Raw genomic sequence first — 27,964 nt, forward strand, 5'->3', positions numbered from 1 at the left:
AGTCATTACCATTACGACGAAACCCAGACAAGACTTAACAGATATCGCATTACCAGATCCCGACCTGACACTTTATGTGGATGGTTCATGTATGAGAACAAGTACAGGAGAGTTAATGGCCGCATATGCAGTCACGACAGAAACTGAAGTCATAGAAACACATCGTATTGACACCCTGTCAGCCCAAGCAGCAGAGCTCATCGCTCTGACCCAAGCCTGCATTCGAGCCAAGAATAAGAAAGTTAACATATACACAGATTCCCGTTATGCCTTTGGAGTTGTACACGACTTCGGAGTCCTCTGGCAAGAGAGAGGTTTCCTAACTTCTCACGGTGCCAAGATCCAGCACGGACCCCTCATTCAAGCTCTGTTAGAAGCAATACACTTGCCTACAGCCATAGCTATCATGAAGTGCAAAGCGCATACGAAAGTTACAGATACCATTTCCCAGGGTAATGACCTGGCAGATCGAACAGCCAAACATACAGCTCAGACTCATACTCATACAACTGATATGACAAAGACAATAGTCCTGACACCTACAAATTGCATGACAGTTAGGGATCCCGCCCTAGATGTAATTGACATACAGACACATGCTACACCAGATGAAATCAAGAAATGGACTGAACTAGGAGGGATACAGACAGAACAGGGATGGATGACGAAGGGAAAAGCCACATGGTTTCTCCCCGACTCTATGGTTCAAGTTATCATTAACACAGCACATAGTCCGGCACATTTAGGAGAAAAAGCTATGCTAGACAGTATTCAAAACCTTTGGTCCAATAAGCATTTACGAGCAGCAGCAAAACAGAAAGTGCGTACTTGCATGATCTGTTGTCAGTTCAACCCAGGTAAAGGCATTCCCGTAGAGCAAGGTGGATTTCATCCTCCCGATCACCCTTTTGAAGTCCTCCAGATGGATTATATCCAGATAGAACATTGTCGAGGATTCAAGTATGTCCTCGTAGTTGTATGTGCACTTTCCCGATGGACAGATGCATATCCAGTCCCAGATTACACTGCTCCGACCACTGCCAAGCAGCTGGTACGTGAATTCTTCCCACGGTATGGTTTGCCCCGTGTCGTGTACTCAGATAATGGTCAGCCATTCTCGTCCGAGCTTATGAAGCAGGTATCACTCCTGCTAGGATATCAGTGGAAGTTCCATTGTGTCCGACATCCCGAAGCAGCAGGCCTCATAGAGAGACATAACCAGACATTGAAAACGCGCCCTGCTAAGATTTGTGCCGAGAAAGGTGTAGACTGGATAGTTGCATTGCCAGTTGCACTCTTTTACATGAGAATGGTAGCTCATTCAAGAACAGGGCTATCCCCGTACGAGGTGGTCTTTGGCAGGCCACCGAATATGTGGGGGACGCCTCTGCCTCGTAAGATCACAGATGTTGACTGTAATATGCTGACAGATTACCTTGCCTCCTTGATGTCTGCACTACAATCTTGTCGTTCACAGGTAGCTGCAGCCTTTCCCGACAACACCGAGGTGAAACCACACGAGATCGTCCCTGGCGACCAAGTGTATATCCGGAATTTCGACAGGAGGAGTCCGCTGGAGCCCCGCTGGCAGGAGCCGAAGCTTGTTTTATTAACCACAAGGACAGCAGTGAAGGTGGAGGGCCGCAAGGGCTGGCTCCACTCGAGCCACATCAAGAAATGCCATGGACTGCCGCCAAAAATAGACTCTCAGCCCTGCCCCATTTCAGAGACTGATACTAAACTCCCCCTGGTAGAGAAAACTCCTCAGCAGGAGTACAAACTAAAATTGAGATTTAGCAAGTCAGACAGTTTAATTGTTTAAGTCCTCCCCTAGGTGAAGCGGTTAGACAGGTTCCTGACATGTACAAGTTAGATCCCAATAGAGAGAGAGATAGACAGAAACAGATCAAGAAACGAAAATATTGTAAATCTCTCCGCAGCCATTGCATTGTTACATTATTGATTATGTTTTTTCTGAGTCTTACGATTATTGCTGCAAGTTTATTATTACACATGTACTTTCCTATCTCCATACGTGCACATTTTTTTCCAAATAGCACTGTCGAGCATACTTTCAGTGAATTGCCCCCTCACGAGTTATCATACCGACTTGCGCTGCGCAACAATACTTTCATCAGTATGTTACATCATTCTCATCAGACCAGCAATGCTACCAATTGTTGGATATGTGGCCGACTCCCCCCCTATCAGAAATACAAGGGAGTTCTGCCCCTCTGTCCGTACCCGTTTACACACAATGGTTCCTGTGGTGCATGGTTTAGTTTAATAAATTCTTTAAATTCCGACTCCATAGTGTATCAGGGCAATTGGGTATGGGGAAATCTGAACACAGTTATGCATAAAGCATGTTTCCCCAACAAGGAGGGTCTTCCACAAAGGACAGGGACCGATCTAGAAAACGAAGTGTATGGATTAGGTAATTTTACACTTAACCTCATGATTCTGAATGTCCAGTCCGATACAAGACCAGACTTACCCGCTATGTCAGTATTACCAGTCAAAGGCGAATTATGTGTCAGAAAGAGTGGTTCAGTACACCTAGGTCATAGTAAATGTACTACTGTGATTGAATTCAGCGATAAAGGCAAGTCTACATTTAAAGCTTCCCGCCATTCCTATTTCATTTGTGGTCATACAGCTTATGTTCGCTTACCTCTAGACTGGGATGGTACTTGTTACATTGCATTCCTTCTGCCACCTGTTTTCCTAGCCCCACCAGATTACCATAGGGATTCCCATCTAGTACATAATAGACCCAAGAGAGATCTCCCGATTGTCGACTATACTGAAACAGCATGGGAACAATACACAGACTTTAATAAAGGTTTCTTTCCCTATTTAGGCACTGTCTCGAATAGTAAACTGATACGTAAATTAACCAGAACCCTGGAAGCAGTAGTAAATGAAACTACTTCCGCCCTAGGCAACTTAACAGAGGAACAGTCTGCTATGAGACTTGTTGTTCTTCAAAATCGTCTTGTTCTTGACGTCATCCTGGCCGATAGGGGCGGAGCTTGTAGAGTCATCGGATCGAGTTGCTGTGTTTTCATTCCAGAAAACGCACCGTCAGTATATAGAGCCATAACCCGTCTCCACAAGATTGCAAGTCAGATTCACCAGAATCCAGGCACCTGGACTTGGTCCGGTTGGCTCTGGAGCGTGTTATCAGCCTGGGGATGGAAAGTCCTATCCTTCCTCGGAATAGCCCTTCTCATAATATTCAGTTGTTTCCTATGTTTACAGTGTGGGCCAGCGATTTGTGGCTTGTGCGCCACATCATGTATTCCCCATCCAAGTTCACGTTCTAAATCCCGCCTGAAAAAGGAAGAGCAAATGATGTTGTATGAACAAATTGATGGACTAATGAAGATTGATATATCATGAAGGGTCCGTAGGGGACAAGGAGGGAATGAGGTAATATGAATTTTTATGGTCAATTGTGTCCCCTAACGTAGACCCCAACGGCTCCATGTACGTGCTTCAAGTACATGTATGTTCCCTCCACAACCAGCTATGAAGACGCAAATACATTTGCGTCCAACGTTAACATGTCCTCTTTCAGATCCACCATGAATGGATCGATAATTCAGTTCCTAAGTATGCCTTGCCACCGTCTTTACATGGTGCACTTTCACGTTTTCCTGGCTCTGTTGAGTTAGGCCCTGATTTCTGCCATCAAGCCTTTTTCTGCCTTCTGCCTCTGAAAGCTGCAGCCTGGATCTGCATCCATGACCTCTGCCTTACTCCCTGCGCGGCGAGCGGTGCCCGGCTCGGCCTGCTTGCCTGCCAAGACTGTATTCAGCCTTCAAGTTATCTGCTCCGCTCCTCGAAAATACATTCCTGTCTAGAGATTTAGGTAAACACCTCCCCAGCTGCAGAGCAAAGGGCCCGGCCTTTCTGTCTCCGTGCAAGTAATTCATTGCTCCCGTTACCATGGTAGGCCCATGGCACCTCGCATTACACGTGGACATGTAGTCACATATGCATGCACTAGCAGTCAGTAAAGAATAGCCTCTGCCCGAGAGACCTTTCCTTCTAGATAATACAGTTCCTCAAACACAAGATATCAGATATGATTTGGGTTTAGGTTGTTCTGACACGCCAGACTTCTGTCTCCTCTTTTGGAGCTAAATGTCAAGTCCCCTTCACCCTCCAGTTCCACGTCAATCACACGTCATGTTGCCTGCGCGCGCATCCAGCCCAATATTTTTGCTGACACTGCAGAATTCCTCTATGAATCCAACCACTTGTGACACTTCCATGTGACGTTTCCAGCACACACCTCCGTGTACGCCCTCGTGCACGCCTTTTGTTACGTACATGTGTTCTTATCTTGTTTCTTTCAGCTGTTACGCCTTCTGTATCCATCACCATTGTATGCATTAACTATATATATTGTGCACTGTTAATAAAGCATTGTCTATCCCTTCCTGAACCTTCGAGGTGATGGAACAAGATACCATGGTTCGAACCATTCCATTACATGGAATAAAACCCTTATAAACTCAGACTCCACGGACTCTGCCTCTCCTTTTGATTTAGCTATTTTATTGAACTTATACCGCATAGAAATTAAGTATACGGTAAATCTTTATTTACCACATAGTACTGAGCCGTCCTACCAGACGCACCATTCTGCTGATCAAAACTATTCATCGAATTCTGTGGAGGCAAGGAACGCGCATTCTGGGGAAACACACCACGTCCTCTACCACTAGGAGCTTGCTGAATACCTCGACCTCTCACACCAGAAGCACCATTCGTGCAATGTAACAGAACCAGACAACTATTCTTGAAATGACCCTCTTCTTTACAATACGCACACGGATTAGGGCCTACAGGAAAACGCTGTTGAGAAGACTCGAACCTTTGCGAGTTCCTCTGATATTGCTGAGGTTGCTGATAATCGTGCTGATTATTACGAGGCGGATACGCTTGCTGCAAAAGAACCTTCGTCTTTAACTCTTTAGTCTTCTTGTCGGCTCTATCTTTCTCGTCCTTATCTGTATTCTCGTAGTACTGTGCAGTAGCCAAAATCTGTGCTGACGATGAAACAGCCCACGCACTCTCAGAATCCTTCAACTTATTGCACAAATCTGGAAGCAGATTATGCACGAACTTGTCAACGAACAACAGTTGACCACCTTCCGTACTCATGTCCTGACCACTATGGTCGACAAACGTCTCTTCAAACCTAGTGAAAAAGTCAGACACACTTTCGTCTTTCTTCTGCTTACATGCAGACAATTTGTCCCAATTAACACTCTTAGCAGGCATCAAGGTCTTCATATAATTAACAATCCTACCAGGGAGTTCTGCAACTAGTTGTTCAGGTTTAGCACCACCAACTTGTCTGCCATCTGCAGCACCAGTATTAGCCCATGTACCACCTAACTCTTGCGCATGATCCGTATGACGAATCAATCCCAATATAGGCTGTGGGACTACATTTCCAAACAACATGTCTATGTCGGCTAAATTCATAATACATGAATCTGCAGTCTGTGATAATTCCTTATAGTAACCTGCATGATTTTTACGTGGATCAGGCAAAGACTGCTTAAGGGCCAAAACTTCAACTCGCTTCCATGGAACATGTACCCAAACACGCTGGAAATTTGGTGGAATAGGTGGATTAGCATCTACATCTCCCGCTCTCCAAACAGGGGGAACCTCTCTCATTGGATACTGTCGCAATTTCCTCCTAACAGAAGGATCAGGCTCAAACCATCGTTGAGAAGGAGACTCACTCCTGAACGACAACCATGTCGCAACTGCTCTCTCAACATCGATACCCACTATAGTTCCCTTCGCAAACTCAGACTGTACACGGAACAACTCAGGCGGAGTCTGTCCCAAATCACCATCTTCCCATTCTTCACGAAGAAAAGTACACATCTTCTTGAAAACATATCTCTGCTTCGGTGCTTCCCATTGACGGAAGACATCCATAACAGACTCTAAATCATATCTTAAAGAATAAGTAACCCATTTGCGCGCTAAGTAATCCAGTACTTCCCGCTCATCGGGACCAGGCAATTGGATACGCGCCGAAACAGGAGTCATACCCAATGACCCAAAGAGAGGAGAAAAGAGACCAGTAACAGTATCAGTCATACTCTGTCGAACAGGACGAGAAGTTGATGAAAGAACAGGAGGAAAAACAGGATGAGACAAAGTATGCATAGGAGCAGTATCAAAAGGAGTATCAGAAGACGTAGACAATACAGGAGACAAAGTCGTAGGAATTGGAGACGAAACAGGTAGCAAAGTCGGCGGCCCTTGAGAAGGCTGCACCAAAGGAATTGGAGCCAACTGAAGAGGAGCTGGCGGTTGTAGAACAACAGGAGGTAAAGCAACCGGAGGTTGCGCAACTAAATGCTGCGGAGGTGCTGTAGCACTCTGCACATAAGGGGGTGGCGAACTCAACAAATGTGACATCAAATGATCTTTCTCAAGGTCCTTCGTTGCACCTTGCTGCTGAGTTGGCAAAGCTGGATAACACTTATCAATCGCCATTTTACGTTGCCTGTGCAACTGCTCACTCTCTTGTTCTTCTTCATTATCCCTAAACTGTATAGCAGCTTGCATTACTGAAATACCTCTCTCTCTTTTATTTCTCTTCGCTAACTTAATTTCTTTCTGTTTGGGTTCCTTTCGCCATAGGCGGAAAGAGTCAAACATCGCCGGCCGGGCTTTTTTCTTGAAAAGTTTGACTTCCAGATTATCTAAAATCTCTGTGTCATAACTACCATATTGGGGCCACTTTAGGACACCGTCCTTCCTAGTGTAGCGAACCCACACTTTATTATACGTGATAGGGCCCACGCCATGTTTTAAATAGAGCTCATAGGTTGGAGTTCCAATCGGAGGCACCGGACACGAGTCCTCCAATCGGGAATCCCTATTACAACCACAACAAAATATCTTTCCAAGTCTGCTAAGACCAGGCATTTTCGCTCTCTAGTCTAGCTTCAAACTTCAAGGGAATATCGAATACGCAAATACACAAGTCCCTCGGCTTTGGAGCTTGCACGTCCCAAATCAAAGATCCCAAGGGGATACCCAAAACAAAACTAAGGACTGGGAGGCGCTCCACTCATACTTAACTGAAATATCGATGACGTCGCCAGAAGACCCATCTATCGTCTCGCTTTACAAATAATCAAACAGCTCCAAGACAGGGCGACAGTCAGGGCAGCAGTCCTTCGTAGCCGTCGGAAAGCGGGGAACCTCGCAGCAAAGACTTTCGGACCACAACAACATACAGGGGTCGATGAAGTGTCAGGTCTTCCTCCAGAATTTTCACACAAAGCTCCTCACGATCTTCAGGCTTGGACGGGTACCGCTGAAGTCGCCCCACGTGGGGCGCCAACTGAAGAACCGGGTTTTAGAACTCAGCGGCGCATGGGGAAACGCCCGAAGTCTTTGAGTTCTCCTGTCTTGGCAAACAGAGACACGGGATACTTCTAGGTGACGTCAAAGATCAAATTTATTGGTTACAACCAGGAACAGAGGTCCACGAAGCACAACACGGGTGGCTCGTCAGAGACTGTACAATTTAGTATTGCGAGACATCGTCTTTTATGCTAAAAATCCCATTCCTGACTAGCATCAATTACTTACAAACTGACCAATCACGTAGTGACATTTCAAAAGATATCGCATAACGACAAACCCAATTTCAGTTGTCCAGCCCACCAGAAATGACAAGGCAAAATCCAACATTCCTGCTTGGACAGGCCGGACGGACCCATAATAAAAAGGACCTCAACCCAAACCATAAATAGGCCATAAAAGAAGGAACAGAAACAGAGGAGAAGCAAGATAGAAGGGTGTGTGCATGTACCATAAACTCAGCAATGTCCTGCTCTTTGATCTCTATCTGACCAGCTGCCTAACAAGGAACCGGCTCAACGAGGTCCGCTTCGGGCAAGGCAGTCAGTTCGTTCAGGTCACACAGAAGGTGTACGTGTCCCAAAGACTCGTTCGGCCGCAGTCATCGGCCTATGTGAGGGCAAGCACAAAATGGCTGCCGTGCACAAAATGGAACCCGAAGGTTTGAACGAAATCCCTGAATACGTAGTGTTTCCATCGATCGATCATGACGAAAACATTCTTACATACCGCACTCGTCATTTGCGGTTCGCTGATACCAAAATCGTCTTGATACAACGACCTTTATTGAACGGGTTCAGAATCACGGAACCTAATCATCTCGGCGTTTGCGACGCCAGTGACGGACGCAGAGCCGCAGGATGCCACCTACTGATGCGCTGGGGTTGTGCTAAGCAAAACTTTCTGGATCCAGTCTGACGCCTGGGGATATTCTAAGGTAAGGAATCTATCACTAACTAAGGTCTCTTACAGATATATTGTTACACAAGTAGTAACTTGTGCGTTCAGCATGGACAGTGTCAACGTGTCACCCCACACTGTCGAGCCATTCCTCTTATGAAACTGAGAGAGGGCAGTCATCACCTATGTGTCTCCAAACCCACCAATCGCAGGGGCGGTAGCATGCTGCATTTCCAGATGTGACCAAATATCTTTGGGGTGGGCGGGCAGGCACTGGCATAAGCTGCCAGTAGGCGCTCAATTGTTCCTGATAGTACACTGCATCTCCAAGCCAATCCACAGAACGTGGAGCCCTATCCCTTCCCTAGCACATCAACCTGGAGTGCTTTGCAAGCAGATGCAGAAGTGCTGCCAGTCTGCGGCACATCAATTGCTCTTATTTTTACCTTATGCTGGAGCACCTCTCTTTCCTTGACCCCTGTTGTGGGTGTTTTCCAGTCCCGAGCCCCAGGTTCCAAGGAGGAGGGGAGATGTGGGTGAAGGAAGCAAATCTGCCATTAACTCCCATGGGCCCTGTTGCTTTCGCTCCTTTAGAAGACAAAAAAGAAGTGGGAGAAAGGGAGAACAGCCTCCGCCATCCTCCCCACTCTGTGTTCAATTTGCACTTTCCTGAGGTCTTTTCCCTCCCCTGACCAACCTCCCCAAGACCACCAGGCCCTCGCCAGTGTCTCCTCTCCAGTGCACTCCACCTGTCACACTGTCTGGCTGCTTGGGTCGTACTTCACCCAGAGGTGAAGTAGTTCAGACGCTGTCATCTGACCTATGCTTGTTCATAGGGGCCTCTGCTCCATGTGTTGATGCTCTGCGTTTCTGCAAGCTGGATAACTGACATTCCCTCACATCACTTCTGCAGATTTTTGCATTGTCTTTTTCTCGGGGTGGAGCAGCACACCATCTGGCCCACTCCGGTCATAAGGGAAAGGACAGGAAGGTCAGAGGGACCTTTGAGTTCATGAAGTCTTCAGGGTCGGACTCTGTCCCAGTAACCCAGTCTTCATTCTGGTGACCATCTTGGGCTCCGGTCCTTTCACCAGACCTCAGGCTCTCACTCCTTCAGCAACAGTCTTAACATTCAGGAGCTTTGGCAACACATTCAGGCTCATTCAGCAGGCTCGGTATGGGAAACTCTGAGAAGTCTGATGATAAATGGGGTAGGATCTGGGAGGAGATGCTGATCTATGCGTTTGCCATTTCACCAGCCAGCCACACTTTCTGCGGATTGTCAGACTTACAAAGTTACAGAGTAACACTGTTGATAATCCTACTGTCACATAAACTCGCCCAGAGTGAAGTGGAAACATTCCAAAAGGAGGAGTTTAGAGAAAACAGGACAGGTGTAGAGACATAAAGACACAGAGGAGTCGGTCTCTGCAGTCGTTACAGCAGTCATTATCATCTGAAAAGTATATAGGAGTCAGGCACCACTGGATTGTTACACAAACAAAACAATATTTTTAGGGGTTAAGGTAACAGAGCATGTCACATGGATATTCGAATATGTAAGTATTAAAGAATGACTCACCAGTCTATTGTAGATTGTATGCCGTAACAACTTTTACAACCTACCAGGAATCAGGCATGCAACTCCGGAAACCTGGAGATTCGAAGGATCTGCAACTTAAGAGGCAAACAGGAAAATACCAATTCAGTACCACAGAACAGACACAAGAGATAACTACAAACCCAGACTCAGAGAAACCCAAAAGAGCAGAGAACAACAGCAGGTCTGTGACACACAGCCTGGTGGCAAACTATACAAGAGCGAAATTCGGAGTGCAACTCACGAAATGGTGCCAAGAATTACCTTCATTTTTGTACTGGCTCTGACTACTGTGAACAGAAAGTGAACCATTCAGGATTAGGTGTCCTGTTTTTGATCTCTGATGAAACAGCCTCCACATGCCAGGTTATGCTTAATCTCCAAGCTTCCAATCTGTATTCCTAAATAGAGTAAAGTGAGTGTATTGCAATATGAATGTACTGTGGATGGTGGAAGGTTGTGGTGCTTTAACATTCGTGGTAAAGTATGTTTCTCCAGATACCTTGCCTCACCCAGCGCTCAAGACTTGACAAGGTGACATTTTATGTTATGCCATAACACCAGCCGTGGGAAATCTTTCAGGAGTCCTATAGCAGTCAGGGGTTTTTGGCCTCAGATTGTAATAATTATAGCCTTGAACCACTGGTGTCCTAGGGATTAAACTTTCTTTAGAGCCTAGAACTGAGGACCCGGTACATCCTTTTAGCATTTCCCCCTTATGATAATGAAGACTATCATTCCAAGTCTTATTCTTGGAGCACTTGTAGGATTTATTAATCAGTACACTGATAACAATCAAGTAAATCATCTTCCAGCTTGCACTTACATTTTAGAAAAAAAAGATAAATGCTGATATACATAATTGAAAAAAGCTGCACATATTAAACATAGGGCTTTCTTAAAGAATAATGGTAGAACCGTGTCCGTGGTTATATAGGGACAATAGCTTACAGCCTTTGGCTTTGTGTGGGGTTCTAGTTGTGACAAGTTGAGTGCGTGTTTTAGCGTCCCTGTCTCAAGATCACGTTCTCCACTCCCCAAAAAGATTGTCACTTTTCCCCTCTCTTCTTGTGTACAGTGCCACCATATCTCTCTCTTCATGTTAAAGAATTTAAGTCCTTTAGAATTAGGTGGCACCTGTAGTCTTCAGAGGACCCAGAACCTGGTTTGGAGGGGGCTGGCGGAAAGGTTTTGGAGAAACACAAGAGACCCCAGTAGAGTGCTCTCCCTAGTAGGTGACAGCTAAAAAGACCTGTCCAGCTTCATTTATGTTTTTACAAACACAGCTACCAGTCTGCTACAGCTCAAATAGTTGACCGTAGTCCGACTCATCAAAAGAAGGGTGCACAGTGTGCTCCTCAGCTACACAGCCGACTACATGTAGGCCACAGAAAGGCCTCAGCACACATGCATGATCATCCTGTGTGCTGAGGTGACAGTGGGGGAGTAGGTCATAAACACTACAGCTTGTTATAGGGAATTTGAGGTGGGATGCATAACCTCCAGAGCCATACAGGGGACATTTCTCTGTTCCTACATCAGCAGCATATTAAAAAGTCCCAGAGTAAGGGAACTTCCTATATTTATGCATTGTCATACCTTCCCACCAATGTTGCAGGTATTGCACTTAACTCTTTTTAAAGCTATACATTATTCATATTTAGCTTTAGCTTTAAAATCTTGTGTGTTTATGGATTTCAAATAGTTTTTTGCCTTTTTGCAAGTTTCCTAGCAGAAATCAGATGTTCTTTCTTCTCATTTCAGATTCTTCAATGTTTGTCCTGGAAATCTTTGTTTTCTTTACACCTCAGTGGCATGTTCTAGAGTGACTTTATTTTTCTTCCACATATTGAGGTCTTTTGTTGCTGTATCAGAAGCCTGATGGCTCATCACTCCTATCTGTTTATTTCTACAGCAAGATGGAAATTCTAGAGCAGGCAATCCATTTGTGATCACTGTCTTCAGGAACACTCATGTTGAGGAATACAGTGACCTAGAAGGCACACAGCAAAGGTCTTAGTTTGTTTGTATAAGGGTGACAGAAAACACCTGCCACTGTAAAAGTTCTATATTTCCATATTTATAGTGCCCCTAAAGGGCTGTCAAAGGGCACAGGAGAGGCCTACATTTGAAAAATGGTCCTATAATAATTTTCTTCCCTCTCTTAGCATTTAGGCAGACAGGCTGGAATACATTTATCAGAAATACTGGCATAAATATCCAGTATTGGATCGTTCATAGATTCACATACTTGAATCATCCTCTCAATCGAGGTGGAAGTCTCACGGTATAATAAAAAATATATATAACAGTAGTAAAACATATTTCTATAAACTATAAAGTAGCCCGTCCTTGTCCTTTAATAAAATAGAACCAAAGTTGAAACACAACCAATCAGGCTCTAACACCCTCTAGAATACTACATCTCTTTGCCGTCAGTGACTGCACTGTTGGCGGTACCATCGCCGATGACAGTGTATCCCTCGTGGATGTCTCTCCTGCCGATGGTCCCTCCCTCATCTACTCCTCCTCTGTCGACGACAACCACTTCATCAATGACGACATCGTCGTCGACGTTGGTTCTTCCGTCAGCGGCCTCAATGACAACTACATCACCATTGACGGCGGTCATGTCAACTTCAACGATATCTGTGTCACCATCGATGGTCATCTTGTCGACGCTTATACGGAGAAGGCCTACTTCCTTGCAACTGACACCTGTATTGTCATCCACGTTCTTCCACAGTCCCGTCGACTAGAGGTTTTTTCCAAGACCCTTCATATGTATCTCCTTTACCTCCTAGCCTTTTGTTGGTGGAATCTGAAGATGATGAGCTGGTCAGTCCAGCTCACAGCCCCACTCAACTTCATGTAAAGTTTGAGAAGTGGACAATGAGGAGGAGTTTTAGAAACATTATCAAGCTTTGTTGCCTCATCAAGAACCTATGGTACAAATGTCTGTGGCATTAGTGCAGGACTTGAAAGCTATGCCTGTTGAATAATGGTCAGGCAAGTTGAATAATATAAAAATAAGATTTATTCCAAAGTAGAGAAGCACCCCTGGTAAAGGTCTTGAAGCTAGGAGTCACTGCAACCAACTGTCCCTCCTTTCCTGTTCTCTGTCAACCGCCCGATCTGCGTTGGAGTGTGGAATACACGGATCGTGCCATGAAGAAGAACATTCAAAAGACAACATACATAATAAAATACAACACATGCATGCAAGCACCGGAAAGGAAACTTGAACTAAAAAGAAAGCAGCGCGTGCATACAGACACGAGCTGCACATATAAATAAGATATGACACACCTCCTTCCTTTAATAGAGAAAAAAAATTAGTTAACAAACCTGTCTTTTACAATTGAGATAAAATCAGACATCCACTTAGGCTTCTTAATTGGTCTTCTACCTAAAACATTAGCATTAGTCACATTTGTATCCATTACATTTCCTTGAAGATTATTATCATCTGTATTTGGCACAGAACAACTTCTAGAAACTACATTATCTAACTCATCTAAATGAGGTAAAATCAGTATTATTCAAATTACTATTTGCATTGTCAACAGAACAAGCAGATACTTCTTTATCAGCTTTGAGATTTGAAATCCTACTAAAATTCCATACTTTGTTGTCAGATTATCTCACAGAATTTTTTAAACTTCTATAACTTTAAAAGGACCCATAAATTGGCTTTCACCTTTCTTAACTGCCCAAGGTTTTTTAACTTTAACAAGCAAACCAATTATAACACAAGGATCTAGTTTCGATCCCTTTCTGTTGTCAAAATTCTCTTTATTAATTAGATGTGTTTGTGCTAATTACTCCTTTACACTACTCAAATTTACAGTAGATGGAACAAACCATGAAGGATTGGCTTTTGTCCTGGGAATTCTCCCTCTCATTATTTCAAAAGGAGAACAACCTGTCATAGAATTTACGGTGGTTCTGTACATCTAGACAGTTTTATGAACTTGCAACTCCCATTTATCATTCTCTACTCCTACAGCTTGTATGGCATTTTTAAGAACCCTATTAAATCTCTCAATGACACCATTGCCATTCGAATTATACAAAGAAGTAGTGGCATGAACTACACCATCTCTTTTAAAATATGCTTTTGCTTTGTTAGAAAGGAATTGAACATCATTGTCGGTGATAAGCCTGACTGGTAAACCTACTTCAGAAAAATCAGTGTCAATTTTTTCTACAATTTTAATAGGCCATTTTGAAAAAAATGTCAATAGCTGCTGCAATGAATTTAGAATTGAGACCAATAGGCCCCAGGATGTCCATAGCAATAGTGTCCAACGGATTTTCTGGAATTATATGGCTACTCATGTTATGTTTGAGAGTGACCAGAGACTTATCAGAATTAGCACAAATAGTACAGTTTCTAACAATACGTTCAATGAACATATACATCCCAGGCCACCAATAAAAACTTTTCGCAGTTTGTTTAGTTCTTACAATTCCAATATGTCCTTCATGACTATGTAAAACTATTGAACGTCTTAGATTATTAGGAAGAATAGCACGGTCACCCCTTTTTAATACATTGTTAACACAGGATAACTCACTCTTAATCTCCCAGAAACTCCTCAGTTCTGGACTAATTTTCCTTCTTTCTGGCCGATCCTTTAAAATGTGAAAAGCAACTTGTTTTAAAATGGTGTCATTGTTAAATTCTTGACACCACAAAGTTTGACCAATTGGCATAGGCCCCTCATCATGTACCATAGCAATGTGTAAATCGTCCCATTCATTATAAAGATTTTCCTTAATGGGTAAAGGCATCCTGGATAAAAAAATCAGCTGTGACATTTTCCTTACCAGGAACATACAAAATCGTGTAAATAAAGTCTTGTAAACGCATTGATAAACGTGCAATGCGTGCAGAAGCTTTCAACATACCCTCTGTGGTAAGTAGGCGCACTAAAGGTTTATGGTTGCTTCTAATGGTACATTGTTTACCACCCACGAACACTCTAAAATGCTCCAAAGCCGATACGCAGGCTAAGGTTTCTCTTTCTATTGTGGAATATTTCTATTCAGCTGGAGTGAGAGCTCTAGAGGCATGCGCAATGATACATTCTTTCCCAGATTCACGTTTCTATGCAAGGACAGCACCTAAACCTTTTGAACTGGCATCAGTAGTGATTATGCACATGAGAGAAGTATCAAAACAAGAAAGAGCAGTAGCTGTACAAATAGTTTCTTTGACATCCCTGAATTATTTTTCCCAATCAGTAGACCATGCAAATGTATTTATGTTTTTAACCAATTGTCTGATGTTGTAAGTACGACAAGAAAAATTAGGTATGTACTTAGCGTAAAATTCTGTTAAGCCCAAAAAGATCTAACATCATCCTTGTATAGAGGATGTGGAGCTGCTTTAATAGCTTCAACTAAATCTGATTTGGGTTTAATACCTTCCTCACATAACTCATGATCCAGGTAAGTTACCGAAAGTACGCCAAACTTGCATTTAGCATGCTTAATTGTCAAACCATGGTCACTACGGGCAGAAAGTACACTTTCTAGAGCAGAAACATGTTCTTGTTCACTGTTACCAAACACTAAAATGTCGTCTTGAAAACAGACCGGATTTTTACAATTTACTACAATGTCTTCCATGACACGTTGGAAAATAGCGGCAGCAGACGCGAGTCCAAAAGGCATTCTGTTATATCTGAAACAACCAAATCGGGTGATGAATGTTGTAAGATCTTTGCTTTTATCATGTAATTCAAGTTGATGATAAGCTGCAGATAAATCTACAGTGGAAACAAATGTTGCACCTCCAACCGTTGCTAGCATTTCTGAAATGCGGGGCAAAGTAAATTGATCTATTAATATGTTGTTATTTAGATGGCGAAGGTCAATGCAAAGTCTAACTTTGCCATTGGCACGTCTGGCTACCACAATGGGAGAAACCCACTCTGAAGATTCAATTATATTGATAATACCTCTTTTAACCAAACCTTCCAGCTCAATCTTGACCTCATCTCGTACAGCTAAAGGATTATTTCGTGTATTTTGGGACACGCATTTTCTTTCAAGCGTATTTCGTGTTTAAAATTAACTAAATTGCCAATTTCAGTTTTAAAAACATTAGTGAATTTGTTGAGCATGGCACCAATACCATTAAGTTCATCAACCAACATCACAGGGTCAGGACTATTAGGATGTAAAATGATGTCTAGTTTCCCCTGTTCAAACGAACTGAAAACAGAAGGACCTTTTTTTGAAATAAGTAATTTGGCAGTGCACTGACAATTTTTAAATCTAAAGACTAAGGTTCTGAATCCATGAATATCAATCCTTTCACCAGAATAACCCTCAGGATTGATGTCTGTTTTTTCTAAATGACTCCCAATTCTATCAACAAAATGAGCTTTCCAGATACACTCGTTAACAATGGAATATGGGGAACCTGAATCAGCATACATATCAACTTTCACTCCTCCAATAGTCATTTCGTACACAGGTTTTTTTTTAATTACGGCATTATCAACATTCAAAACAGTGATATCTGAGTTTTTTATGTTGAGTACAAAGGAATTAAAATCACTATCTTTTGTCACCTCATCCTCTACACTGTCACCATTGTACTCAATACATTTGACTTTTGTTACTATTCTTATTTCTCCTGCAAGAGGAAGTAAAATGTCCAACAGGGCTACAGTTAGAACATTTTTGCTTAAGAGCTGGACAACGTTCAGAATTAGCTAAATGGGTTTTTCTATTGCACCTGAAACATCTCCAATTTTCTTCGTTTTCCTTGATTTTTCCTTTAGAATTCCACATTTGTTTATTTTTTGAAAAATCCCTACTTTTGTTAGCTGTTCTAGAATTTATCTTAGAAACAATATCCTTACTAGTGCCAACATCATTACCTTTACTTTCATTTCCCTTAACTTGTTGTGCACTTCTGCATGAAAACTCTGATTTCCTCACAATGGCTAAGATACTCTCTAGATTTTCATCACCATTCACCCATAATCTTTCTTGAATAGTGGAGTTATTAACATGCATAACCACTTGGTCCCTTATTAATTCTTCCTGAAGGGTACCGAACTTACAGTCTAGGAATAAAGCCTTAAGAGCCAAGACTGTCTCATTAGTGAGTTGTTTTCTTTGAAAACATTTATATCTTGAAATACCAATGCACACCTTAGGCGAACAAAATTTGTTAAAATCAAAAATAGCTTTGTCAAAAACATTCATGTCCCCACTACTTTCAGTCCTACGTAATTGATTGAAAGCTTTAAGACCTTCAGGACCCAAAGAATGTAAAAATATGCCGTTCTTTTCAACAGGTTTCATTTTCCCGTTAGCATCTAAAGTCTCAATATAATTTGAAAAATAAGTTTTCCATTCAAACCATGGCATGCAAGGTGAACTTCCTGCAGCCTAAAACATTGTGGAGGAGATACTGTATAGCATTGAGCGGGGGCGCTTTGCTTGTTCGCGGGGCTTTTTCAGCGTGCCCACCGCGACGTTACCCATGCGGTCGAACATGGGCACGGCCATCTTGTTTTCAGTGTTCGCGTTGCATATTTCCGTTTCCTGGCGCTAGTTGCATGCTCCCGTTGGGCATTTCCTACGTGCGGGGCGCAATTCCGTTATCGCGTCCGTTTTTGCGTGCTTGCGGGGGAAACATCGTGCAAACTTACCCACGCGCTCCTCAATGGGCGCGGCCATCTTGTTTTCCATTCATTGCTATGGTTCTGGGCATGCCTTTTCTATCCTGCTTCAATCTTTGCAATCCTTTGTTTGTTTGAACTTTTTTAAAATCTTTTTTACTCATTATCTATCCCTCTCTTTTTCTACATCTATATTTTGTGTTTTTTTTACTTTTGGTTACTTTAAAACTACTTTAACTCTTTTCTTTTATTTACTTTTTCCCTATTCTCTTTCCTATTTATTTCCATTCCTGTCCAGGACCATGGCAAAGGGAGCCGGGAAGAGTCCCGCACCCCGTACCCGGCTCCCTTGCGGGCGATTAAGGGGGGAGCATGTCTTAGCCCGGGAGATTTTCAAGGCGGTGGAGGTGGCCGCACTCATCTTTTATGTTCAACGCCACCTCCCGAAGACCGTCTCAGCAGGCGGCAGGCCCGGTGTAGGGTATGACCTCCGGGAGCGTCGCCAGCTCTGGGATAAAGTGTGCCGGACCATGTTTAGGGAGTCGGGGGTCCGGCGCATCAACCATCAGGCGACGCACCGGTGGGCCGACCTCCTTGACCGGGAGCAGGACCTACTGGACCTGCTAGGCGTGGAGATCCCTGGGCTTGGTGAGTAGCTATTTAATAACTACTTTGTTTACTTTTGCTCTGTGTTATTATATTGCTAATATATGTTTTTCCCGAAGAGCAAGAATGCTGCCGATTCTATTACATTGCCGGTAAATTATTGTTTTAACTTTATAGCTTCTGTGATTGCAGGTGCTCGCCTGCTCAGTGGCGTTGCTACTATGCTTACTTGTTTGCAACTTTGTGCTCATTTGGCTTGATTATGTATGAGTGTAGTACTTTACAGAACTGCGAAATGCTAGAGAGACTAGAGACTCAAGTCTAGTCCTTCCTTTGTACTCCTGCTGCCACTAAGAAGAAGAGATAGTGGTGGATTGATAGGTTGAGTATATTATGACTTGGTAGTAGGACTTTTTTTAGTGGTCTGCAATCATGATGACGGACTGTGTCTGTCACGTCTCGTGCTGCTGAGTTCTGGCAGTCGTAGTAGAACCTTTTTGTTGTTGGTTTAGTTAGTGATTTACATAACTTTCCAAGTAGACGGTCTGCGAATCCAGCAATACTGTACTATCCTCCTAGTTCACCAGATCAGATAGGTCAATACATGTAGTGCAATTGTTGGTAATTTGTTTCCCTGAGATATTTTTAGATTGTGGTCAAAGAAATCAAATATTTCCAAAAACAATCATCCATGTATGTGTTTATTTCATGATCATCAGCAACTCCCAGGGTCAAGAGGACGACAGCGGCGCCGGCGGAACAAGGTGGGCAGGATCGGTCCTCTGCGGTCTCTTCAGCTGGCCCCAGTAAGTTGTTCTGTTGTTAATATTAATAATTATACTTCCCTAACTTTTACAGCACCTATTCATTCCAAACTGTTTCCTAATTCTATTTTTTACAAAATAGTCTTTGATCTTCTTGTAGACTGTTTCTACATTCTTATCCTGCCTCTACTATCACTCTCTGCGCTATTACTATTTACTATTATTATGATTCAGTCTGTGTAGGTAGCTAAGTTTGCCCAGTCGGCAAACAGTGTTAAACAAAACTCTGATCCAGCAATAGTTCTAGGCACTGAGTGCAGTACTCTGGGTTGCCCTTGCTGTCTATTCCAGTCTTCTTAAGTGCTTTGACAATTTCCAGCAAAAAAATATCAATGTGTCCACCAAGAATAAGCTTGTAGTTGGCTTTTTTGATTTGATAGGAGCACATACCATACCGCTAGTGTTTCAGAGACTATTCTGCACATACAGAAGTATGGACAAGAGAAATAGGACATTTTTGATGATAGGTGCAGTTCGACTTTCCACATACCTCAGTCCGAACAGAAGTTGAACCCCCAATCCCCTGACTGACTATCTAGTGTGTCTGACCAATGATTATACAACCCAGAAGAACAGAAGAAGACTACTGCCGAGTCCTGACCTATCAGAGTCTCCTAAGCATGCCTGCAAAGTGCATTAGTTCAACCCCTTCTGCTCACTCACTCGTGAACAAAAACCACACAGTGTTTTTTATTTTTTTAGTTTTTAAGTTTCATTTTCAAATAAGAAATAAAAAAACAATTTCTTTATTTTTAATAGCGCAGTATTCCGAGCGAGCAGTGGTGATAGATGACGTTAAAGTTTAAACACCCATCCCTAGAATCAATATACTTCAACTTAACAAATCTAATTATTAGAATAACTGTGCGGGAGCCCTCAACTTGTTTGAACTTCAAGTACTGGTGATGATGAGGACAGGAGTAGGTGGTTAATTGAAAAGCTCTTGTTGGCAGAAGGGCAATGGAATCTTCTGGCTGTAATTAGAAAAATGATGCACGTTAAAAAGCAAGCATTCATCAGTTGTTCCAAAAAGTGTAGCATGTAATGGCTAAGCATATAAAAGGTTAACACCCTCCCCAAAACCGTCACTTTTTTCATTCCCAATAATTAAAAATTGTTTCTGTATTAACATTTTCTTCCATGACGAGATGAAATAGGGGGTGGTGTATGGCATCTAAAAATAGGACATGTTTTTTCTAGGCGTCCTCACAACATCAAATGCGGCACCTCCCACCACCAGTGCCGGGACCAGCAGCGCGGAGGCGTCCACTACTCCAAGGGGTGATGCGGCGGCGCCACAAGTGCCACCAGGAGGAGCTGTGGGGGATGGCTCAGCAGCGGCGGACGGTGGTAAGTTAATATACTCCTTACTTACTGACATTTTAGAGTAGGCTCGCAAAGGAGTGTATGATGTACTGTACAGTAGACAGTACATTAGTACAAGTACACTGTACTGTTAAGAACAGTTACTAATTTCGAACTACATTTTTGCCAATCACGGAGAAGACAGTCACCCTTGACTTAGCAATATCATTAGCGGTGGTAGTTCTCGAGTAAGCAATGGCCCCCTCTATTTGACTTCAACTCAGCTGGGAAACTTTTATCGTGAAGCCAAGTAATATCAGATGAACTTGAGGGATGTGATGAACGAAAAGGGAAAGAACTTAGGGTGAAAGGAAGGACGAGTGAGTCGTAACATTTATGACTCTAAAGAATGATACGTGTTTTTGAATGCACGCAGAGGTGGCTGATAGGAAGGAATCAGATGCATGGCTGCTTGAAGCAAGGATGGTTGGAAGAGAAAGAAAAGATGACTGCCTGTGTGTGTGAATCAGAAAATGCATGTGTGGTGTGCATTGCAATATATCATTTGGGTGAAATTCAAATGCAAGTCAAGACAGTGGTTTACCAAATAAAATGAAAAGGGGTTAGTTGGTTGTTGAGAAAAAGTAAAGTTAGTACAGTTGAGACATTAGGAAGAATGATAGACGTTTACTTTGGAAGCCTGGATGGTATCTTCTTCCTCATAGATAGCAGAGGTGTATGTGTAGAGCAGAAACTCAGTGGATGAAGAGTGTTACTTTGAACAGCATGTCCGTGCCAGAGTAGCACAGCAGAGGAAATCCAAATACTAGAAGTTGTGATTGTTCAGAAATACTCCCTTGACTAACAGTACAGTAGTTTACTTTGCAAGCACAGCATATATTGTGTATGATTTGTATAGTTGACATTATATCAAATCAAGTCCATTCCTCCGGCATTTATGGGTACCACACTCATTCCCTTTATTAATATTTTCTTTCAGCTGTGTCATGGGTGGACTATCGCTGTTGTTCACTCAATCTATCAAAACAAAGCACCTTAAGTCATTCATCATATAAGCAAAGATCATGTGATCGGCAGGATATATGATAAATGAATAATCTTCATTTTTCTTTTGTAGTAGTCAAGGCCGGGGGGCGGGGGGGGAGTGCCAAATATAAATTACATTGAGCAGTAGCCCTTGATGTAACCGAGTATGGCCAGTGCCACCCCTATAGAAAAGTAAGAGCTTCCCTATCCCCACCTGCTTTTACTGCTTAAAGTAATGCGAGTCTGCGTTATCATGGCATGTGTCTGTTTTTTTTGGGTGCAAGCTGAGTGAGCTGGCATTATGCCGGCTACCACAAGTTCACGTACGAGTAATTTCTTTTGCAAAACAAGAGAAAAAAAGAAGACTGGTGTACTCTCTGACTCTCTGACTATGTAGTGAGTCCATAGTGCTGCTAGTAGAATTCCTGAAACTCCCACTAATTTTACCGGCCTACAAAGACGGCGGAAAGATATATGCCAAAATGTTATACTGTGCTTGCAAGATGCTAGTGTTACTGTGAGACAACTTTCTGTTGAATTATTTTGTGTTCATGTTAAAGAGTATTGGTAACATTATTTTTCTTTCTTTCTAGATGCTCCAAAAAAGCTCACCAGGAAGGAGATGGCTGTCCGGGCCAGGGCCCAGAAGCTGGAGGCCATTTGTGCTGAATTTCGGCAGCTGTGGGCTCGGGAGCTAGAGGAGGAGGCGGCAACAACTGCATCCTCCTCCAGTGCTCCCGGGACCACCAGCCAGCAGCTTTCAGTTGTACGGCGCCATGGTCGACAGCCTCCCACCGCCGCCGCGCAGCAGCAAGCAAAACACCTGCTGCCCCCACCAGAGCCTGGATGGCACGTCATCGCCGCCTCCGCAGGAGAGTGGACACCCTGGAGCGTGTGGCGGAGAAGCTCCAGCGCCAGATCCGGGACCTCCGCAAAGAGATGCAGGACCACCTTTCCACAGGACACCGCCGGAAGAAGGAGACTGTCCATTGCCCCTTTTTTAAAGACTGTTGGGGGAGTGGGAATTGGGTGTTGGGGATTCAAAGGGAGGACATTTGGACATTGGTTGGGGTTAGGGAGGGGGGTGAGTTGGATCTTTTGAATAGCTTAATTTTGTTAGGGAAAATATATTTATTTATTTTACATACTTAAACATAATATATGCGTTCATATTATTTTGTGTGGTGGTGGGCGGGGGTTACTGTACGTTTGGTTTCCTCAAACTTACCAGCATGAATTATCTAAATGTCCAAAAATGTACAAACGTGCCACTAACAGAGTTAGTGAATTCAATTGCCCTACTAGTACTTTACTAGTACTACTGTTAGTCTCTCCTCTCCTCCGAGTCCTAGCCCATTATTCTACCTCCCCAAAATACTTATCTTACCTGTGATTCATGTTTGAGAATAGGGCTAGGCACAGGGCTGGCTGCATGGCAAATGGCGATTAAGGTTGGGTATGGAATCCTGGACGGATGGAATGTCATCGTTGTGCTGGTAGTAGTAGTGTTACAGACTGGCAGTAGCAGCATATGAAGAAAAAAGGAAATTAAACATTGAGTGGCCTGAGCGTAGCATTAGAACAGAACAATAGATATTACGGTAGAGAACAATGCCATAAATTGTAGCCTAATCAGTGCTAAAGTATTCAAAATATAAGTACTAGTTGTGTGGAGTATGGCTACTATAAGAAATAGTATTGAAGGCAAAGGACACAGCAGCGTAAGCATTGAGCATTCGATTTGTCAGGAGGAGGATGTTGATGATCAATCCACGATGGCGCACATGAAGTTCTGATTTGAATGATTTTTCTGTTGCTTTGACCTTATCCTTCCCAGCAAGTGTGTTCATTATTGTTGTCATTTAGTCACACCTCAATGAAAACCACACAGCCCAGGGGAAGAGGGTTAGGGTTTGAATATTGGATGGGAATGGGGTATTTTGGGAAAGTTTTATGGAGAGAGGAAAAAAAACACAGCATGGACAAACAACAAATGAAGATAAACAAATCTTTGGATACGAAGATATCCATAAATCTTTTAAGGGACATAAAGGAAGTGCATGCATGAAGTTGTTTGCTAAATAGATGGTTAGGTTACTGAAAACTTAGTAGTACTTTCTACAACTTAATAACTATGAATAAACAATGTGACAGTACAGGGGTGCAGTAATTATGCATTTCACTTGCCTATCTGCCCTCAGAGAGAATAAACACTTAGTACATTAAATTAGTTAAAAAAAAAAAGAAAAACGTATACAATGGCTGGAGGGATGAATTTGAAGCAGAGAGCAAACAAATGCACAGAGCCACACTCATAGAAGTTCACAACAATAACATTATTTAAAAGATAAGGAGAAGTGAAGAGGATACTGTAACTGTATGTTGTAGTTGTCCTGTTGAATTTGGGAAGTTGCATGCATCCAGCCATTCCTCTTATTTGCGGTACTCCTCCATTCCATTGGACGCCCAGTCGATCAATCTTGGTGACCAGACACACTGTCCACTGCCTGCCTAGCGGGTGCGGAATTGCGGATCGCTAATGGTAAGCCTGAGTTAATCGTTTTTCCCATCGCACAGTGTAAAAGACGGCCTGTTTTGTTGATGGAAAAACAGGAAGTGATATTAAAACACCACAGAGAAAAAAATATAAGGTACGCTGTGTTGTGCAAAAATAACACTTTCACTTTCAGAGGCGACAGTATATTACATACATGCATCATTTCTAAAGTGCCTACTCTGAGTCTCTGTTTCCAGGATTAATAATTATCACACAGCAGTCCAGGGCCATGCAGACAGTCAAGGCAGGAAGCTGTCAGGATTCCTCTAGTTAGGGTTCAGAAAAGGCAACACCGACCCCGACGCAAGGGTTTCACATCCTTAAGGTGGAAGAAAAGGCACCGGATATCCACCCTGATGTTCAACCAATGCTTTAAGAATATACAGAACTCAGCAGGAAACTCAGCATGGTGGAGCAGAACGGACGCAGCCATTACAGGTCAGCAGTCTAGTGTCTGCTCAGCGCGTGAGCATCAATGCGAACAAGGTGCGCGTTTGTAATTCGAACTGCGCACTTCAACTGTGTTCCGGCGGACAGAGCATGTCAGCCTTGAGCTCCGTGCCGGAATCGAAACCAAAAGTTCAGGAACCTAGCCACAGTCTTTTTGAAAATAGCCACAGTGTTTCCGAAGCAACCTAGTATCTCATGCGCAACGAGGGACGCCTCTTCAGCTGACTTTAGAAGAAGAAGAATCCAGTCAGGCTTGTTTGTTTATTTCTTCATTTAAGTGGAAATATCTGAGAAAACTTTTAGTTAAAGCTTCCAACTAGTCTTTCTTGAATAAGTACTTTGAAAACGAAAAAACTGTGACATTCAGAACTTGACATTCTCCTCAGTCATTGGTTCTTATTTAGTTTGTCAGTCAAGAAATCCGCAGAAGCGCAGTTGAACTTATAAGCTCCTTCACGCTATAATCAGGTGATGAGTGGTAGAAAAATCTAAGAGAGTTTAGAAGTTCACGCACTAGTTTTCTAAGGGGTAAATTCATGTAAATCTGTTTTTTCCTTGCAGCAATGAAGTAGCCAGAGGGAATTAATACAGCCATTAAAATACAAGAGAGAAGCAAAGGCCTAAAACTCTAGGGGTAATTGTAGTTTAAAGTATAACGTTTTCAGACTAAGTTATTTCCAGGAAAGTGTGTTCTATAAAATAATGTTTTCTTCAGGTACAGCCAAGAAGACGCCCCAACCTACGACAGAGGGATCGTCATCCGATTCCATTGAGGCTGTCTCTCTTTTTGTCTCTCCACTTCCCCTTTCCCCCCTGTTTTAGACATTACCTGGAATTATAAACATTTGGGTGGTGTCTGAGGCGGAGAGGCGTTGGGTACATCGTCGGCTCCTGTGGATGTTTCAGGCACCTTGACAGATTGAAGTGCCAACACATATCCACCCGAGTCGAGATGGCAGAGGGGTTAGATTTAAATACCCTAGCAGGAATTTTAGAGGGGTTGCAGAGTCAATTATCCCGGTCCGCTGAGGAGAACAGAAGCCTTAGGGAGGAAATTAAAAGATCCCAACAGGAAACTCATCAGATTAAATAAAAAATGGATGAACTCCTGGCCGGTACTACTCCATTGCCAGGACTGGATCCTAGTCGCAGAACTGCCGCAGAGGCAGCTACGCAGGTGATACATTCAGTGGCCCCAATTGTCCCATTAGCTAACCCCAAAAGGTTCACAGGGGATCCCCACAAGGCTCACATATTCCTGACCCAGTGCTCCTTACACTTCCTATGTAGGTCAGTGGTTTTTAAAGAAGATCAGGCCAAAGTTGCATTCATGCTGTCTTACTTGTGCAGTGATGCAGCCGCATGGTCAATGCCATTGGTATCTCGAAACGACCCAGCTTTGTACGATTTTGAACGTTTTAAGAAGGAGTTCTTACAAATTTTTGACAGAAGGACGGCAAATCAAGCAACAGACAATGAGTTACTAGACCTCAAGCAAGGGAGCCGTGACCTGGTTGCTTATATTGCACAATTTAACAAACTAATTGTGGAAACCGACTGGCCAGAGGCAAAACGGTCTGCTATCTTCTATCAAGGTCTAAAGGATGAGTTGAAAGATGCATTAGCGCAGATACCAAAACGACCTCAGGAAATCTCCGACCTAATTGATTTGGTTCTTCAGATTGAACATCGATTGTCTGAAAGACTTACTGAAAAGAAAAAAGACTTCCGAGTTTTTATTCCCAGGTTAGACCGCATCAAATCTGAAAGTGTTAAGTCAGATCAAACTACAGGAGAAGAGCCAATGCAGATTGGCTCCATCAGAGGCCCTCTTACAAAAGAGGAAAGAGAGAAGAGGAGGACCCAAAATTTGTGCACGTATTGCGGCGGTTCGGGTGATTTTGTGAAAGAATGCCCAAAAAGATCCAAAATCAGTATTGGTTTAAAAGACAGGTCCCACCAGTGAATGGGGTTGCCCTGGTGGGAGGTACTGAGGAACCTACGCAAGAGCCTCAGCAATTAGTCAACACCCTACAATCAGCCGCACCACATCTAATATTTTCATGTACCATACGATTTGGAGCTCGAGAAAACCATGGAGCATCGGTCATGATAGATTCGGGCGCCACAGGAAATTTTCGTGACTTAAAACACGCACAAGAAATTGGCATAAAGGCAGTAAGGAAGAAACAGTGTGAAGCAGTCAAGGCGGTGGATGGTACTACGCTCACCTCTGGTCCGATAACTGAAGAAACCGAGACACTTGAATTGATCGGGTTACAGGGCCATCGTGAGTACATAAGATTTAACCTTATTGATGCACCACAGTTTCAATTGATCCTGGGCCTTCTGTGGTTGTCCGAACACAATCCGACTATAGATTGGGAAAGAAGAACTATCACCATGAATTCTGAATACTGCCAGAATAATTGTCTCCAAGCAACTAGTCGAAAATCAGAGGGGTCACCAGCCAAGGAACTCGCCCAAATCACGAACAGCATTTGTGTGTTGGAAACTTGAAAAAAATTCCAAAGGAATATGGCGATTTAGCCAGTGTATTTGATAAGAAAAATGTGGAGAATCTTCCTCAGCATCGAGAATACGATTGTAAAATCGAATTAGAGCCCGGAGCCAAACTTCCATGCAGTCGCATATACGCCTTAACAGAGTCAGAGAATGTTCATCTGAAGGAGTGTTTGGATGAATATCTGAAGATTGGGTTCATCAGGCCTTCCCAATCTCCGGTGTCATTGCCTCTGTTTTTTCAATCAAAAAAGGACGGCACCTTGCGCACTTGCATAGACTACAGAGCCTTGAATCAAGTAACTGTGAAGAACAGATATCCTCTGCCCCTTATATCACAGCTTCTGGATCAGGTCAAAGGAGCTAAGATTTATACTAAGCTCGACTTAAGAGGGGCATACCATTTGGTGAGAGTTGCCGAAGGTGACGAATGAAAAACCGCCTTCAGAACCAAATATGGCCTATTCGAATATCAAGTGATGCCATATGGTCTATGCAACGCACCAGCAGCGTTTCAACATCTGGTCAATGATGTGCTTAGTGAATTCCTTGATCGTGTTGCCGTCGTTTACATAGACGACATACTAATTTTTTCTGACTGTATGGAAGATCATGTGAAACATGTCAGAGCCATCTTGAAAAAACTATTGGACAATAATCTGTTCGTCAAACTAGAAAAGTGTGTGTTCCATTCAGATCAGGAGGAATTCTTAGGATTTGTATTGTCCGCAGAAGGAGTCGCAATGGACCCTACCAAGGTGCAAGTCATTCAGGATTGGCCGTCACCACGAAATGTAAAAGAGATACAAAGCTTCCTAGGGTTTGCTAATTTCTACCGGAGGTTCATACCAAACTTCTCCACCTTGGCCTCTCCTATCACTCAGCTGTTAAGGAAGGGCAAAAGATTTGAATGGTCTCCCAAGGCAGAAGAGGCATTCCAGTGTTTGAAGAAAACTTTTGTGACGGCCCCGATTTTGGTACATCCAGATCCAGAGCAGGCTTTCTACGTCGAAACTGACGCTTCCGATTTCGCTATAGGAGGAATTTTATCACAGAGAAGCAAACTGACAGGGCAACTTCACCC

The 27,964-nt window shown here is 43.2% G+C and overlaps 1 protein-coding gene across 1 annotated transcript in view; it reads left to right on the forward strand.

The window, feature by feature from the left end:
• LOC147716885 (uncharacterized) overlaps positions 1-27,964 on the forward strand; it is a 2,312,058-nt gene that overhangs the window by 1,056,275 nt on the left and 1,227,819 nt on the right. The window lies entirely within an intron of this gene.

This window comes from Lissotriton vulgaris, chromosome 5 (assembly GCF_964263255.1).
Source record: "Lissotriton vulgaris chromosome 5, aLisVul1.2, whole genome shotgun sequence".
NCBI classification, from domain to species: domain Eukaryota; kingdom Metazoa; phylum Chordata; class Amphibia; order Caudata; family Salamandridae; genus Lissotriton; species Lissotriton vulgaris.